Here is a 12519-nt window from a genome sequence, read left to right on the forward strand (position 1 = left end):
TTAACTGGGAAGAACCTCTATTTTCAAAACAGGTGTCAGCTGAATTTTACTGGCTTCATACTCTGATGTCTAGAAAAAAAAATTACAAATGACCCATTCCAAAACTGCACTGATGTGGTGCCAAGTTAAGCATGCCCTTCTCTGTCATCAGGGTAATCACTGCCTCTTGGCCACCAGAGGAAGCATTTGTGGACACTGGACAGCCTGTGGATAACAGCCTGTGGTATCAATGACAGACAGGCCTCTCAACGGCTGCTTGTTCTTCTGGGCTCCTTATCTCAGCAGCACTGAGGGTTCTGTCTATGTACCCAATTCATCCATCACTATCAGACCTCACACAGGTCCAGGGCCAGCATTCACACTTTCACAGGGAGCTAAAGCTACTGTCAGCTCATGATGAGAAGGAAGTTGAATTTGAGGTGTAACTTCAAGACCAAAAACGCAGCAACACCCACAGCGAAAAGGTCTATGCTGTGGGTATTGTTATTTTTTTTTTTAACAGATACAATCCTAGTTATTTCGATTATATGCACTAACAATCTATTTCTGCTGATTCACCACAGTTGCAGTATGACTCTAGGAAGTCAGTCATATGGTCAGTTGGTCCAAAACTTTGGTTTAAACTGAAATATTTCAGCAATTATTAAAGGAATTTCCATGATTTTTTTCTACACATTCATGGTCCCCAGAGGATGAGTCTTACTGACTTTAATGATCCTCTGAGTTTTCCTGTGGCGCCAAGATGATTTGTAGAGAAAAGTCTTGACAGCTATTGGATAGATTGTATGAACACTGGTGCAGATATACATGTTCTCCAGAGGATGGATGTTAATCACTCCAGTTGAATGTCATTCTGATATTTGTATTTACCTATTAGCACCATTGTGTTTAACCCATAGAATATAAAACATGGACGTAGACTCTATGGTGTCGCAGGTTTCTGAAAAGACATTGTGAAACTCAATTTGGTGGCTTCGGGTGTCAGCATAATGGGCACTGCCTGTCTGTCCTGACTCCCAGATAATCCAAAAACGGGCAAAGAGGTGGAGCACAGACTTCTTGAATGGTCCAGTTAGTAAAAATAACCTAACAATATTATTATTATTATTATCACGATATTTGTAGGAAAAATTCTTCTAAAGGCATCCTCAATACAAATGCGGTTCAGAGGTCAAGTGCAGTGACTCAAATTAGCTGAGGTGAAAGCTATTGGACATCTAGCAGCTAGCTGTCATTCAAAGCGGCCACACCCATAACTAAACACAACTTAAAGAGTTAATATAATTTAAAGGGTAAAGGATATTAGCTATAGAGACGAAAACCATCGATGAGGTCATTTCTGGAGCCAGCTTCAACTGCCCACAATTTTCAGCTCTGAAGGTTGACCCTTGGCTTAAACATGGAATATTTGATTTTAACCACTTTGGGGCAGTTGTGAACAAGTTGTGAACATAACACTGACATATCATCACCTAGTGAATTGGTCAGAAAATGGCTGCTTATTTGCACATCAAGTTATTTGTTACTCACTTAGCACTGTGGTTCTGGTTATCTGATCAATCTAAGTCTAATATTTACCCACTTTTAGCTCAGTTTTTCATGTCCAGTAAACTCCTGATGGAACTTTTTCATGCTAAATGATAGACTGTGTTCACCACCTAGTCACTGTGTCAGTAAAGTTGTGGGCCAGACAATTAAACATTGAGCTGAAACTCGTTCTGAAGGTCCATAAAGCCAAGGGGAGTTCCAGATTCAGGTGATAAATCTGTGTAAGTTCATCTCAAAAAGAGATTCATTTTTCCCATTGTCAGTTAAATACATTGGTCTTATGTCAATTGTAGACGGAGCTTCTTGCATGACTGTAGACTTTAAGTCTTATAATTGTGATATTCATTCTGCTTCTCCTGCTCCTTGTCAGCCTCATTTCTTCCACTTGTTTCTGTCTTCCTTATTAGCTTCACCTCCATTGTTGTTCTTCTGGTTAACACCATCAACACCACCTTAACTGAACACTCAACATGTATTACAGACCACAGGCCACAGAAACTCTCAGAACCTTGGGGCAGCTCTTGTTTCCCAACCCCAAATCTCCTGCATGACTCATATTAACCTCTCGTCTGCAGACCCAGACTGGGTGCTGGCTTTGTCCATTCACTGCCCTGCTTTACGTTGTTCATTCTTTCATTCACAAGTAGAATAAAGTCTCCTATTTAGGTGTGCCATCACTGTCAACAAGAAAAGGCTTGTTTTTTTCTCTGTCCCGGCACAAACAACCTTATCGATCCATGATCATCTCCATGGCACTGCTTTTCTAGCTTGTATTTGACTTGCATTTCTGGAGTAAACATCCTATTTAAAGTGGTATTGTTTCCCCTGACCTTGGCAGTAGCTTGGTGTTGAGGTTGTGGGTTTAGTGGACACCTTAGACATAGGAATTCTGGATCAATCTCACCAAGGATGATGCATATTTTTAGAGCCCCATTAATTGGCTCAATGAAGACGAAACCGATGGCGTAGGCAATGCCTCTTACGTCAGCGCGGGCCACGGCTTGTGTGTCTGTCCGAGGTTTGTGCGTAACAGAATGGGGGAATCCACCCCTCTCTATCCTCTATGGTGATGTGAATGGTGATATACAGGGGAAGGGAGGGGGGAGAGAACTGGAGGGTTGAGCCAGGAGGGAAGGGGTGTGCCATTATAAGAAGCCTCAGAGGAGGCATGCGATCAGTTGTTGAAACCCTTAGCCTAAGGATACGAGCTGAGCCACCAAACTCTCCTGCAGCCACAGAAGGAAGAATATCTACACATCACAGACACAGGTAAGGAGGTGTTCAAATGTGACTTTGTTTCATGTGAGTGTAAGCCTACCTGTGTGGAGAGATTGTACAGTTAAATGAAGAAGAGAAGAAAACAGGACACTTGTTTAGAGATGAGAAAACAGTTAATTAGGAAAGGACTTGTTGTCTATTGTATGCACAAACCATTGGCTAATAGATCCTGGGGGAATACTATTGCTTAAGGACAATCACTGTTAGTATTCTCCCTCTTTTATTACTTTTCTTTTTATTTCTATTCTGTCGTTTCTGCTTTTTCCTTCTCTCGCTCCTTGATTTTGGATTTTGACCTCGAAGGTGATTCTGTAAATAACCTGCCTCACCTGGGCTAATCTTTTTTTTTTTTCCATTACTCTGTCTCCCTACGGCTTTAAAGACACCACAGTCACCGTCAGCGTTACCCACGTTGCACCTGATTACTACTTAATTAACAGAGAGAGAAAGTCCCAGATCATGCTGAGAAAGCAGGTAGTCATTCAGATATACTTTGCATTTGGCTAAGATGTACCTGACTTTAATATTAAATAGATAACAATTAAATATAATATCAAAATAAATGAAAGAATCATATTAATATTTAGACTGTGACGATATAGAAAGAGCAAATATAAAAAAAATGCATTTTTGAAACATTCCTCCAATCCTCAGTTTCCCCGAATATTTAACCTGAATTTATCAGAACAGCACTGGCGGAGGACAGTGAATGCCACTGCAAAAGCAGCTTATTTATGGCTTGCCCTTTTGATTGATCATGGAATATTATATGTCAGATTTAATACATCACATTGGAGCTTCAAAGAAACATTGATTAAAGCTATTTTATTCATCTTGAAACAGCTCCAGTGTTAACCCGTACAAGTAGGAGAAAAGCTGGAGAAGTGAATCACTTGAACGCTGTTATTATGCTAAGCGTACGATAATGATGATTTTAATGATAATGGTAATGAATGTGCATAATCTTTTCCCATTATCAGTGAAGACGATACTTGCGCAGACAGGGGAGAAAATGGGTGGTTAATGTGCCATTCACAGATAAATGAGTCAACACTGTAGAAATGTTTTATGAAGAATGAAACACGTTTACAGGACAAAGTCAAATATACTGAATTAGAGGTATGTCTGACTAACGGCACTAAAGTAGTTACATGAGTCAAGTGGTCAGAGTCACCTAATTTTAGTTGAGTATTTTTTTCTTTGTTTTAATTTTTTGAAAAAAATGTATATATATATATATATAAGTATATATAAGAAATGAACATGTCTTGTCATAAAAAGTAAATGTTTTAGTGCTCATGCACCTTGGTCTGAAGACCTTTTCTACTTAAAGTAGTCTATAATCTACAAATGATCAAGAGGCCTCCCAACATGGTTAAACTCATTTCAGTTTTTGAAAATCCAGCTTCACATCTTATAAATTTTAAATTGCTCTCATCCAGCCATGCATCAAGTATTTGGCAAAGAATGTCTCGATTTCATCTGCCGTTTGTTTTTTTTTTTTCATCTTGTATAAAAATTGGCTGCTTTGCCAGTACATCTTGAGCATTACATCTTCTCTCTAATCAGCAAATAAACCTTTTAAGGTTTCTTCTGCTTATGGTAAGATTGAACTGATTATACTCGTAACAGGATTTTTAGTCTGTCAATATTCATGGAGACCCCTCGTAGTGTTTTACGTACACAAATCCTCCTTGCGATTAGAGAACGACGTAATGAGGAATTAGAACAGCAAAGTTGACAGCATATCAACATATCTGTTGCCCTCCCATGCGCAAGTATTTTTTCAGGAAGTCACTTTTTCCAGCCTCGCTGTCCTCACCTTGATAAGACTAGGGAGCTCATCTGGCTGTGCTAGATTGCTTCCCTTCGGCTCCATGTCCAATGGATTATTGCAGGTGTCAACGCAGCTTAACAGCAACCAGATCAATGATGACACCATGTCAGCTGCCTAACACTCTGCAGAATTCTGTCAGTAACACAACAGGACTGAATGCATTATTAAGGACGTAATGTCCCTGTTGTTTTTAAACCTTTGTTATCTAAAAGTTAGCAGCTGATTTAGCTGATATTTAGCTGACAACTGATATATTTTTTTTGACATTTTTAGTTAACTTTATGCATTTTATTCCATATGTTTTGGCTTGATTTCAGGTCCCCTGTGTATATTCCCCTTTGTTATTGCAAGTCACGTTCTTTCTATAACTTTGGGGAGTGATGAAATAGGAATGAAGTTTCAAGTTTCATGTGAATGCACATCTCTGCAATCTCAGAGTCCAGCTGTTTTCTTTAAAAGCACCCATCGCCCACAGACTCCCACACATCTAATCCTGCATCTGCTTCAGCCTGTGTGACAGTTTATCAGCCAAAGTGAAAGCCGACGTGTCTGCATTGCACTCTGCTCTCTCTCAGTGTGCGATCATCCAAGTTGAACTGCACTGAGAGAATATTATTTTGAGGCCATTAACACAGCTTCGTGGGGACTAAATGAGATGATTGTTGGTGTGATTTCCTATGAAGGGCATATATGATGCTGAGAATGATTGCAGAGGAGATGTCACCCAGTTGAGCATCTGCCCTTAGACGCAAATGTGTGAGCAATTAAAAGAAACCCTGCGAATACAACTGATGGAAACAATACTAATCATATGCTCAATTGATCTGATGGTGCCTTGGAAGGAGGGGATAAAAAGTATCATATCTCCACTTAATATTTGCACTTTTGTGTATGTGAGTGTTATAGCCTATGCGGGATATCAGGGGGAAAAATGGTGCAGTTTATCATATTTTGACTCAATTTGTGTGCTCTGCAGTCTACATAAGATAAGATTTTCTAAAGGCAGGAGCGGGAATTCTGATAAGACATAGAAAATTTGAGCGATCAGAGAGATAAAAAAGTGTTTCTACTGCATCTAATTGCACATTATCTTAAATCTCTTTATATGCTTGAATTTAGCTGCATATGCAGCATGATCATGACCTCAGTGCCCTTAACTCTTTACCTCTTCTTCTTTACGATCCTCATAATCTGTCAATTCTGTTTCTGTGTGACAATAGCCAGACTTGAATGCTCCAACAAGGCAGGTAATAGGTACCATCTCAAAATCTGGTGCAGCTGTGGCAAATGGGATTAAGTGCATTCTCTCAGATTAGTCATTTCAGGATCTTTCCTGCAACTGAGGGGCACAACTGCAAGTGCACCTTCTCCTGCTCCTGGTCCTCTCTTCTTTCCACTGAGTCACACACTGTTTCCCTGTGGCCGCACAGACTGGATTTACATTGCTGTGTGAGAGATGATCTTGTGTCCATGCATGCAAATCCTCCTCAAACTGAAGGTTTTTGGAAAAGTTATTTGGTTTTGGTGTATTGAGAGGACAGCAGCGATCATATTTGATGTAGATTTCAGTGGTATTATACAGTTCCTTCCTTTGGGCTCCTGTAGGAGTTTCGAATTGGTGCGGGGCAGTGGAGCGACAAAATAATAAAAGGGGAGCATCGGTTTTGATAAACAAACAATGACTCAAATTTCTCAAGCAAAAATGCCAAACATTCGCTTATTCACTGGCCAGATTTTTTGCTTTGGTCTGTTACTGATACTGTTACTGTTACTTACTATTAGTGGCTTTTTAGGACAATATTAAGTGCAGTTAAAAATATTACAGGAAAAACAATGTAGTCATTGACTTTTTCAGCCCTGAGGAGCGAGAAGCATATCTCTCAGGTTTTATGTAACCCCAACAACCTTCACCAATAAGATAGGGCTGCCTGTAAAGAGCACGAGAGTCTGCAAACACTCGCTGCATCAAGCTCATTGCCCTGATGTGTGGCAGTACTCAGATCCTTTACTTAAGTAAAGGTACTAGCACCAGACTGTAAAAATACTCTGTTATAAATTAAGGTCCAGCATTGAAAATGTTAGTATGCAAGTATGATCAGGAAAATGTATTTAAAGTATAAAATGTTAAAGGTCTCAAGGCTGTTATAATAATATATATAATAACAATTGAATCTCATTTATTAATCTCATCTGCATTAATGTGAAAGAAGGATTTTACTGTTTTGGTTGATTGAGCAGTAACTCATTTTTCAGCTATTTTGTATAGGATTGCAACTAAATATTTTTATTTTTTCATTATGGATTATGGATTAAAAGCACTAACCTCCTTTGTTGAAAAGGAAATGAGATAATTAAAAGTCTTCATATTTGAGAAGCTGAAGCCATGTGTTTACATTAAAGATGACCGGAGTGATTATCAGAGTAGTTAATAACACAAATAAATGTTCAAGAATTGTTTCACCTGCACAAAAATCTTCATTTGTTAAGTAAGAGTAGTGAAGTAAGAAGCACAATATTTCCCTTTTGAAATGTGGAGGAGTACAAGTAGAAAATAGCATGAGATGAAAACACCCACTTAAGTGATGGTACTTTAAATTTGTACTTAAGTACAATACTGTGTACTTAAGTACCGGTACATGTAATTTGTAATATTCCTCCACTGGTGTGTGATAATGAGTGAAGGCAACTGAGAGTTTCTCATATCTGGACTTTGGCAGTCAGAGAGCAATGTTCAGAGGGATTTTAGTTTGAAAATTAGCCTGAAACGATAAAAGTGAGGAGGACAAAAATAGAGTTTTGGAAAATGAACTCTACTCTACTGCTCTTGGTATTCCCAGTGGAAATTACACCTTGATTATTTGCATTACAGTAAGTGTTCCCCATACATTTTGGAAGCAAAATAATAAAAAAAACAACAAAAAACAAAACAGAAAAAACAAAACACAATCTCAAAATAATTTAGTTAGGGTTGAAATTTGTGTTAATTGAATACAGACTGATTGCAGGCAATCAGTGACCTATGAGTATGCCAAGATGTTTGCCTGCTGTCACCACACAATGAGCACCAATATGTTGCAGGAAGCCTGGTTTAGCAGACTGAATGGTTTAAGATCTAGCATGGACACTTCAACATTAAAGCATTTAACAGCACTCTGTAATGCTGATTTGAGTTAAAACTGCAGTAAAAATTGGAGTAGAGGTGGTTTCAATTCTTATTTCTGTATGTAACTGGCAGCTGTGTTGTCACCACCTATATGACTGTATAGTCACAGACTAAAAGAAGTGTTTCAGTAATGTGGTGAAAAGCTATAAATCTTATCAAAAGATCCATTTATTCCACTTTTTCCTTAGCTTTCAACTACATGCTGCAGTCCTCCACAAAGAGTTTTCCCAGTTGTCTTAGGAAGAATCGTATCATACCTCCAGCATGCAAATGCAGTCTCACATAAAAGAACCACCTTGAACATTGTTTTTAGCTAACTCCTATTAATCAGTTCAGTTCATCCAAAATTATAATTTTATCATTTTTTTCTCAACATTCTCGTGGTATATACCCATGCAGACAGTGTTGGTTTTTGCTTGGTCAGTTTCTGAGATTTCCGACTCATCTTCATTCAGAAGTTCAACAGCAACATGCCTTGGCAGAACACCTGTTCATCATAATTCACAAAACAGTTTTCACTGGAACTATTTTTATCAAAGAATTAGTCCCTATAAATCCTAACCCTGTCTGCCTTCTATACATTATGTTTGCACTGGTTATGTTTTGCTGGAAAATATAATTGCTGCCAGAACTATATTTACAGACAACATTTTTAGAGCAATGGAAGTACTTTTTGTACCATGCGCAAGTCATAACAAAGTGGTTGCTGGACGGTGAGTATACAAAGGGTAATACACCAGAGTCTAGAATTTGCAATGTCCTCTGTGCTTAGCTTTAGGCAACGGAAGTACTTTGGTTCAGGTTAGGTTAGGGAAGGATTACAGTCTCAGGTAAATGTTGATTTACGTATGTATGTTGTGTTTCAAGTCACATATTTTTCATTCACTGCTGGTGTGCATGTAGCCATGCTGATAGTTATGATTTTATTTGCTCAGGTTTTGAGATGTCAGTCTCTAAATTTTCACCAGCATCACTTCCAAGAAACAATGTAACATTACACTGGATAATCTGCAGACCTTGGTGTCAACAGTTTTCATAAGTACTTCATAAGCACTAATGAGAGTGGTCTATGAGACATTGTTGACTTCTTGAAAAGCTTTTCTTCCTTATGAGCTCCACAAACAAACTTTCCTCCACAGTATTAGAATGGAGAGAGAAATTTCAGAGATTTCTGTCTGAAATCTGGACAAGCAAAAGCAGAACCAGATTGAAAAAAGTATGAATTTTGAATCAATATTATGAGGACTGGCTTTCTCTTTCTCCTCTCTCCATTCACACACTAAGCCGCACTTTACTGGTTCATTATATCAGATCAACACATTTTCAACAGGCGATTACAGAGGGTAAGGTGATAAAACACTCATGAATCTCCTCAGGTTATAAAGAATTAATTTAGTACCATTAATGGCCCGTGAGATGTAATAGGTAGAGCAGGAATTTAAATCATTTTCCCTCCTACAAAGTGACCACATCTTCATGCCATCCATCTTTTGGTGGCTTCTGGTTCCAGCTTGGCCTTAATGAAAGGGAGTTAAGATCTACACACCACTGGGAGAGACTGGAAACCTCTGCAATATGTCATTGAAGATAAAAGATCTCAGTCATAATTCACAGATGGGGAAATGGAGATGGAGAAACACTCGGAGATGAGTGGATGAGAAAGAGAATGTTGAGGCGAAAACAGGGCAAAAAGAACCACAAAGTGGATGTGAAGCAGGAGCAAGAAAGAAACAGAGGGAGAGCGACCTTTAGGTTATCTATGCATTAGCAGACTGCTTTGTGTTGTTCAGCTTCATGCAGACAACTAATGGATGAGATGGAGTGAGTCAGAGCTTTGTCAGAGACGAGCACAGAGCTTTTCTTCTCCCCACTCACATTCATGACACTTTGCCCCCCTCTCCAACCTTCATTAAAGCTGCGAATGCTAATTTGCGCCTCTGTTGGCTTTATTAATACACTTCATTTTGCAACTTTGTACATAGTGTTCAGGTTGCTCATTCATTCACTTGTTGACTAAAAGGTTTTTATTTAGGGACTGTACAAAAAGTATTGAATTCATGTGGATCAAAAATATGCCTGCTATATTTAATTTTAAGACTATCCTTTGTGTCATATATATATTATCCTCACTTTGACTTGATATAAGAGATATTTATGGTAAATGTAAGAACATTGTGATACAAAAAAAGCAGGAAAAAATTAAAATAATGCCCTAATACAGCAACGACAACAACCTCTAAATGAAACAAATTAAACAAACATACACTTTCGATGTCTGTTTTAACTTTTTGGTTTGCTTTTAGGGTGGCATGGTGGTGCAGCAGTTAGCACTGTTGCCTCGCAGTAAGAGGGTTCCCGGTTCAAATCCTAGTCCATGCTCTTCTGCATGAAGTTTGCATGTGTATGGATCGATTTGTTTTTCAATGAAAATTGTTGCATCGGGAGAATCACCCACCCCACTAATAATTTGCATACAGCCCCCTAAGGGACAGGCGTCTGCCCATTACTCCAGATTTTCCTGCTCTTAAGTATTTTAGGCTCAGTGGAAAAAAATGTACTCAGAAAATAAAACCAAATGCATGAGACCAGCGGTCCTTTTATTAATGCTCTGACTACTTCCTGTTTAACTCAAAGGAAAAAACATTTTGTCATGAAAACACATAATATTTTCAGGGTCTTAGTTAACTCTAATGGAACCACAAACCAGTATATTTGTTATGGAAAAAAATGGATAAAAGCATTCATTTGTGCAAGATAGAAAGACTCATCTAAATGGAGAAGGACATCAGGCCCTTTGCTATATTCCATTTTCTTTTTGCTTTCATGCCACCGTTGATTTAGAAGGGCAAGGTTGTTGCTAGATTTTTTTCAAATGAAACGTCTGTACTGTAATGGGTTTTCAGACTCTTGGACTACACTGTCTTGATGCTCTGGGGGTAAAGCCTTTCCCAATGATCACTGCTTTATCCATGTACAGTACATCATATATCGGCAACATGCACCCAGTCAGCTGCCTACTCTGTCAGATAGATTATGCAAATGATAAGAAATATTCAGGATATATAATGAAATAGTATGCAAATTTATAGGCAAGGGTGGCTAAAATGGACCAGTGGCAATATCAAAACCAAGAATTATGTCATCACTGAAATAGGGCAGAGAGAGGAGTGTGCAGCTTCATAGCTCACAGCGTCACAGTTAAGATTGAAGTTACTGAGATGGAAAAGTTGTGACTCTTACTGGCACCTTCTCGTCAGGAGCTCCTGGGAACAATGACAGGCCCATTTGGTAATGCATGCACTAATGAATACAAATGTTTAGTTAAATTATTGACTGCTCCAGTGGTACATAACCCTTTCTTGTTGTATATGTTCCCAGTAAAATTTATAGGCATTTAAAGGCATTTTGTATTACTTAATGACTTTTCTACACTAATGTTTTGGCAGTCCTATAACATTATCTGATCCTTTCAACTTTCTTATGATCCTAGAGTGTTAGTCAAGTCTTCTTTCTTTGAATTAAACAACATTATATGACACGTGTACGCATCTATGGAAATTGAACTGCAGTTTTTGGTACTTTTGGTAATTTTTCAGCCCCAAATGTGGTTGCTTAAGTTTATAACAATCCCTCCAATGGTTGTTGAGACATTTCATTTAAAACTCCAAATATCAACTGGTAGGTTGCACTAGAGGATAAATTAGAGGATTACCAAAGTCATTAGGATCCATTATCTTGGAGCTGTGGCTATACATATGAAATATGTCAGTCTGGATCAAAGTGGTGGACCAAATGGCAGACTGATATTGCTATCCCTCGAGCCACAATGTTAATTTTCATTGTCAGGCATACTGAGCATGACTGAACTGAGCATGACTCACACCGGGTCCTGAGTAAAAGATAAGAAACATTTACAGTGATGGCTATGTGGTCTTAATTTATTTTCAAGAACCAAACTCACCAGTTGACTTAAATACTTCTACCTTTGATACTGTCAAAGTTAATACATCTTCCCTGCTCTTTAGGGAGGAAAAATCGGTCAGTTAAAGGTGCACTCCAGCTTCCATCTCCCATAAAATGGGGGACTTACAAAATACAGAGCAAAAAGAAACTCACATGCAGGGGAAGCCAAGATATCCTGTTAAATGCTAAATCCTACACTTCACATCTTTAGATTGTAATGATGACTTTCCTTCTTAGATGTCGAGCCCAAGCTGCAATAACATCATTGGGATGTTTTGTTGTTGTTTTTTTTTGTGTTTAGTGAGCCACTGAGGATGTTATACGGTTCTTTTTGGAAGTGAAGTGTCTCTTTAAGGAAATATTTTGGTTGTAAAAGGTATACAGAATTTAAAAAAAACAAACAAACAAAAACTCCCATATAGTCCATTGATGATTTGGACTTAATTTGAAGGTCTTCAGTATAGCATATGCTTATCTGGAGATAGGCCTTCACTGCTCATGCATGTGTATAAAACATTAAGCAAAAGTTGCATTGTTATAAACGCAGGGATTCACTACGCGCTCGATGCATTCATTCTCATATATATATATATATCATCATATCATCATATATCATCATTCCTCAGCTATGATTGCAGCTGGAGCCTAGAAATACACAGCTTGTAAGTGGCCATCCTGATGGGAATATTAATCCACATAAAGCATGTTCAGAGTCACAACGTCAGAGCAG

The sequence above is a fragment of the Scatophagus argus genome, chromosome 19 (genome assembly GCF_020382885.2).
Source record: "Scatophagus argus isolate fScaArg1 chromosome 19, fScaArg1.pri, whole genome shotgun sequence".
Taxonomy (NCBI): Eukaryota; Metazoa; Chordata; class Actinopteri; family Scatophagidae; genus Scatophagus; species Scatophagus argus.